The sequence below is a fragment of the Sinocyclocheilus anshuiensis genome, unplaced genomic scaffold (genome assembly GCF_001515605.1).
Source record: "Sinocyclocheilus anshuiensis isolate Anshui unplaced genomic scaffold, SAMN03320099.WGS_v1.1 scaffold1079, whole genome shotgun sequence".
Taxonomy (NCBI): domain Eukaryota; kingdom Metazoa; phylum Chordata; class Actinopteri; order Cypriniformes; family Cyprinidae; genus Sinocyclocheilus; species Sinocyclocheilus anshuiensis.
The window spans coordinates 1,899,802-1,906,655 of NW_015548207.1; positions in this window are offsets into that span (position 1 = coordinate 1,899,802).

Sequence of the window (6,854 nt, forward strand, 5' to 3'; positions counted from 1 at the left end):
TATATATATATATATATGTAAGATATAAATTTAAAAACAAATAAAATTTATACAAAATTTAATTTAGGTAAACTATAAATTCTCCAAATTTTTATTTGAAATGAAATGTACATTGCATAGTCCCAAATGATTCAAGTTACCTCTTGACATGACACAGCTTACCTAACATGGGACAAGTTGTATTTTTCCCCCACTTGAGAGTTAACAGACATCCTGAAATATAATTAGGCCTATTAGTTTTCCTTTTATTGCACAGAAGACAACTTTGCAAAATTTGCACAACTTACCTCATTCTCCCCAGTGTGCCACACAGACAAGTCTCTTACGTACATCCGCAAGGCCACTTGTACCAGCAATCCACTGCAGTCACAGTTGTAAGCCATTTATAAATAAATGATCAGCTCTCTGCTTCTCATTGAGTCATTGTCTGTATCTCTGACTCACCCGCTGTCTATCTTTCCATGTCGTCACAGATTTCTGGAAGCGATTTTCAGGGAGAGCAAATTTTGCTTTTGTTCAGACTGAGAAGCATGTAAAAAATAAAACATAATCCCACCAACAGAAGATTCCGTGAAAAGCTGCGTTTCTGTGATGAATGTGAATGATTTTAAAGGGCAAAATTTTTAAATACTTCAGCAAGGGATTGGTGCTTCATCCAGTCAGACACTAATCTCTAAGTAAATAGTGCCACTTTCATTCACGGAGGAGAAAGTGGTTAAATGTTACTCTTTACATTGAATTTCTGTCGCTATTTTAGCTCATCAGAAATCAGTTTTCTCAGCATTAGTCGGTCAGTGGCAGATGTTTGGAAATGATGCAGCATAAGTCTCTGTGGTGGGAGATAAGCATTTTGCCTTTGATGAAAAACTAAGCCTTTAGCTCTCAGTTCTCAGCTTTGGTTGCCGCCGTGGCTTGGCACGGAGGGACTGCCATCGTCTGGAGGGTGGCATGGCCCTTTGTTGATTGAGACTGTTTTAGTGGGCCCATTGCTGGTGGCTCGGATGGGCCAGTGATAGATCTGCCATGTCCAGGCTGGTCCATACGCTGAATGCCCTGGTGCATCTTGGGTCCTAAACATCCACTGAAAAGCAGTGGAAGCATTTAAATGGGCATGACTGTATTTTAAATTGCACTGGCTGCCGAATGTAGTCCAAAATTATCTATCATAGAAAATTAAAATTAATCTTATGATTAATGCATGAGTGGTGGGAAGTTTTACTGACTCTTTCTGCAGTTACTTTATTAGGGCAGTAGATGACTGTCTTTATAGTCGAGTCAATGAGTCATTTACTCACCCGATTCATTCAACATAATGTTGTTACTATCAAAGAAAAATTCTTGAGCAAGGGTGCATCAGGTACTCGTAACTATGGGTGCTCCAGAAAGGCAACAAAATGAAGTGCCCAGACGTGGATTTTTTTGTTGTGTAACAGGATCCACTTATTTTGTACAATGTTATTGTTAACTAAACAAATCATTCAAAACTATCACAAATCGAATATATAAATAAAACAAATAAACTTTAAATTAAAGTATTAAAATAACAAACTAAACTGAAGTAGAACAATTAATTAAATCTATATAATAAAAATGACAGAAGCACATAACAAAATTTCTAAAGCCTAAACTAAAATTAAAATGAAAACAACATTCAACAATTTAAACTAAAATTAAGTTAAAATAAAGTGTTAAAGCCAATTTATTCAGCAACAATCAACAGTCTTTATGAATGAGCAACTGATTTGTTCAACACAGTTTTGTTACTGTTAACCAAAACAAACTATTAAAAATCATTTTCGATAATTGAAATAAAGCTTACATAAAATAAAATATAAATATTGGATTAAAAAGAAAAATTGGAAATGTTGCCTTGGCAACTAACTGATATAAAGTAGGTTTAGCTTCAAGTACTTAAATAATGAACTAATTCTGAAAAAAAAAATCTATAAATAAAAAACAAAGGCACATAAAATTATTAAAGCTTGAATTACATCTAAAACTGAAAATATAAAAAGCTAATTCAAAATATTAATAAATATTATATAATAGTATGTAAATATTACAATAATTCCAGTTCAACAAAGCAGAATCTTTACGAGCGAGCCAATGAACGATTTATGACCAATTTGTTCAAAAACACAGATTCATTCAGAAAAGAAACAAAAGACTGTCTTCATGAATGGCTGAATTATTCATTCACTCTGTTCCTTCTAAAATACTGTTTCATAAAGTAATGAAATTCCATTATTGTGCATTGCTTAGAGATGTTCAAAGATTCATACAACTGCGACTTTGTTTGGAAATGTTTCAAAAACAGACAAAGTAACTTGCAATAAAGTGTTTAAATACGTTCCTCTTAACTTCTTGTTTGGTGAACTTGTATAAAAGTACACTCGCAGTCATGCTATTGGTCTGAATTTGGAACAACATTGTGATTGCGAGAGACATATTGAATTATTTTGTAGGTCTGGAATACTGGATTCTGATTGGTCAATGACAGCATTTAGCGCTCAGATGTTTCCAAACACTCACTGTTGTTGAAAATGTCATTGTGCGTATTGCGATCTATAACACTGGTTAATGGAGATGTGATGTTGCTGTAAATTACAGATTGCTGTACTGGTTCATCAAAACATGACAGATGTTTCCCGACTGTGTTTTTGCTGTTAAAAAACGTCTGTCAGGAAGAAAATCAGACTGACACTAAGTGCAGTAAGAAGAGCTGCGGCAGTAATTTATGAAGTCTCTTTTTTTTTTCTTCTTGTTGCTTATTCACCTGCTTGCTTTCTTTCTCTCTCCATCTTGAGCACCATTGCCCCTTTATTCACATTTCTCTCAAGTGTGAAAACAGCACTAGAGTTCAGCACAGCCAAAATGAAACACAAGGTGAAGGGTGCATTCTTTCTTATGATTCTTTTGTTGATGTTATGCTTTGCCAGACCATTATTAATGCATCCAAAGTCTGTATTATCACTAGTTTGTCAGATGTTACATAAAGCCTTGGTTCTGTTGGTTCTTGTTCTGTTCAGTTATAGCCGGAAAAGAAAAAAAATGGTGTTGGATTTACTTTGAACAAAAGGTATGTTTTTTACCTTTTTTTTTTTTTTACAAAAGGCTGGTAACCCTAACCCTGAACAATCAAAGGTGATTAAACTTAAGATGTCAATCTTAAGTTAAGAACCAGACAGTCACAAAGGAAAAACTTGCAATGCTAATTATGTATTAAATTGAATTAAACTGTATATTAAAAATTTAAATTCAATTACACTGTTAAAACAGAATACAATAAAATAAAAAAGATTAAAATTACCCAGAACTAAAATAATTTTTTTATACCTCCAAATCTAACTAAAATAAGAATTACTCAGGCATTTATTTTAGAATTTGACACAATATATAGAAATAAAACTAAAGAAAATTTAAATATTTTACATTTTATAATCTGCTTATACTGGAGGGAAAACTGGTTTTGAAACAATTTTAATTTAGAAATTTTCATTTAAAATTTCAAAGAATCAGCAAATTGCATTGAATTAAACTTGAAATTTTGAAGTAGAAAGACATAAATAGTATTTTCTAGTAAAACATACTGGAATAATGCTTTATTTATAACGCTGAAAACTCATTTTAAAACTGCTCTGAGAAATTTAATGCAGATAATTAAATATAATTTTAATAAGCTGAATATAGACAAACTGAAAATAAAATAGATATAAAAACTAAATCCTGGTAATCCAGTTTGTGTTGCTAGTACTCACAGTGATACTCACGTTAAAGAAAAATATCATGGTTCAGATTCAAAATAGACCCTGCAGAGGCACGTAAACAAACCAAGTGTGGACAGAAAGGTGTCCTAGTAGTGAACTCTGAATTATCTAGCTTTGATGGCTTTGATAAAAGGGGGAAAAAGTAATGGCAGCATCAGCAAACTTAGGTGAACCCAATCATGCTTTGCAAATATTAATTTTGTTATGTCTGATTCCTTTTAACTTCCATTATTTACATTGGTTGACCTACTTTGTTATTGTGGTATAATGAAATGCTTTCAAAACACATTTGATTTTGATGCAAAAACAAATCTTTGATCTCATGAACTCAATTTTGCGTTTTGGGATCTTCTGCCTCTTCGCTAGGAAATATTCACTACAAATAGTCTCATATCAGTAGAAAATTACATTCCTGAGGTGACTGGTCAAGAGGGAAAGCAGGTTTATGGTGAAAATTGGAAGGAGCTTGATGAAACCCTTTTCCAAGCCCTGCATGGGTTACTGATTTTAGCTGGGGTTTATAAATCAAAAGGTGTAGCAATGGGGATCCTATTGAATGCTAACACTGTCAGAGCCACATTTCCCACTACAACGTCCCCGGAGACATTCCCTTTGATGACAGAGAAAGTAGGCCTACTTGACCTGAACGTGATAAATTCGCTGCGGTGGGGGATGTGTGGGAAAAAGATGTTAAAATATGGCCTCTCATTTACAGTGTGTCTCCCCGTGTGACTGTGGATTAATGCGTCTCTGTGAACGCTGTGTATTCAGGCTGAATGTGTCAAATACAACAGCAAATTTTACACTAGTAAAACCAGAGCTGAATTTCAGCATCTGGAGGAAAAACCATTCAAAAAGTTTCGTTTTTGTTGTATGTTTCAGAAGATGTAAGAGTACCATGAAGAATTTCCACAGATGGATAGTTATTAAAACAGATTGCATTGTTCATCAAATTTTGCCTTAAAAATGCAATATGAATGAATTTGAACGGAATTAAACTAAGTTTGGAAAAATAGATCTGAATAAACTGCTGTTTATGCCAATCCGTATGTTAAGATATGAGCTCTAACTGCTGCAGTGCTAATAAATCGTCCATCATAAATGCCAGCAAGAGAATAATTTTCTTCTCACCGCAGAAGATGCCAACATCACCAAGCCATTTCATTGGATCAGCAGAGAAGCCACAATGAATGGCCAATTTGTGGCTTTGTAAGGACTTTAATCTTTGTCAAACACTATTCGGTCAAAATGACAAAAAATGCTTAATTGGTTTATTCAAGAAGCCATTGTCAGAGAGGCCAATCTCTAGCAACTATCTAGAGATGTTTCTGAGTGAAAATGGCTTAGAATTCATTATGCACATAGATGATTTTTAATACAAATTTCCCATATGTCAGCCCATGTCTGCTAGTTATTATTTTTCACACGCAGCCTGCAGAAAACTGAGAAGATTCTCTCTCACTTTCGTGGTCATTACATTCTCTTAGAATCAAATATAAGCCTCAGATCTGATCTGAGGCACAATTCACTAGGGAACTAAGCTGGGCTGTGTGATTACCACACTGAGACAGCAAGAGAGAAGTCAATGTAGCCATACTAAGAACATACCCAGTAAGAAAATACCCAGAATACTCCAGATAGTCAGAGGAGAGAGACAAACAGGGAGAGAGATAAACTGGAGAACATCAGACAAAAACAAGGTTAGAAGACAGACGCTGGAAGAGAAAAACAAGACAGGAGTTAAAAGGTTGAATTATAATTGGTATCAGCAGTTCTAAAAGGGATGGTTCACCTACAAATGAAAACTGCCATTGTTTACTCACCCTCATGCCCTTCCAAACCTGTATTACTTTCAAGCTTGTTTTGCTGGTCATTAGCCAAGTCGTGTTGAGACTGTTAACTTTGAAATTTGAAACGCATTTAAAGTTGCCATCTAGTCATGATCCATGAACTTGTCCAACCTGGTTGATAAGTTGAGCTATATGTTGGGGTCAAGGTCAGCTGGGTTACAGCTGGTAGACCACCATGTTGGGGACTGGTTTAGCTGGTCAACCATGTTCCAAAGTTGGTTGACAAACTTGACCACCTGATATGACCTGGTTATCCAATTGGGAAAGAATTGGAGGAAATCCACCACCATTATTCAACACCATTAAACCATTGCAGCATTAAATTCCTAATTTGATTGTCCATTAATATAAGCAGTAAATAAATACATATAAATAAATAGTATGCTATAATATATTATAATAAAATAAGTATATTGTATATATCTGATTGCAGGCCCAACAAGAGTAGAATCGAAATCCGAATAATGCTTCAAAGACTCCTCACATTCCTGCTGAGCGTTTTTCCCACCAGCATATAAAGGTTCTGATAAGTGAAATGATAATGTCAATGAAAAGAAACACCTCAGCAAAAGATAGCTGATACTTAAGCCCAAGGACAAAAGTAGAGAGATAGAGAGCAAGCTTACTTGGGATAAAAACTTTATAGAACCAGGCACAAGGGAATAGCATTGAGATCTGATGTATTAATTATTCTATTTTGGGAGGAAAATTTAGAGCAGGAAATATTTTACAGAACAGATAAAAGAATTATTCAGATTACATATATTTGTTCACCCCCATCTATTTCTGACATTCTTTTTGAGTCATACGTTACCTCTTAGTCCTCTATTTGAGGAACGCTACCTTATTCACATCCTAACCTGTGATAACCTGTAAAATATTAAAAACGAACCGCTATCCATTTGCATGAAATATTTATGAAGCTGACCTATATATTTCCATGCAGACACCCCATAACCGAACCTTGTATTGCCGTATAATGAGGTCATACCTCGCCCTCCGAAGATTCCCTTGAAAAAAAGTGATGCCTTGCCAACATATTGTACGAAACTCCGGAATAAAATGCTGTCTTATGCCCTGCAAGAAGCTATTCCTGTATATATACTGTATATATACATATAACACACACACACATATATATATATATATATTGCAGTAAATATGTTTAAGTGTTTGAGAACAGTTTTGGGGATTCTCAACTGTGGTTAATGACTGGATACTTCACCCATCTACATGG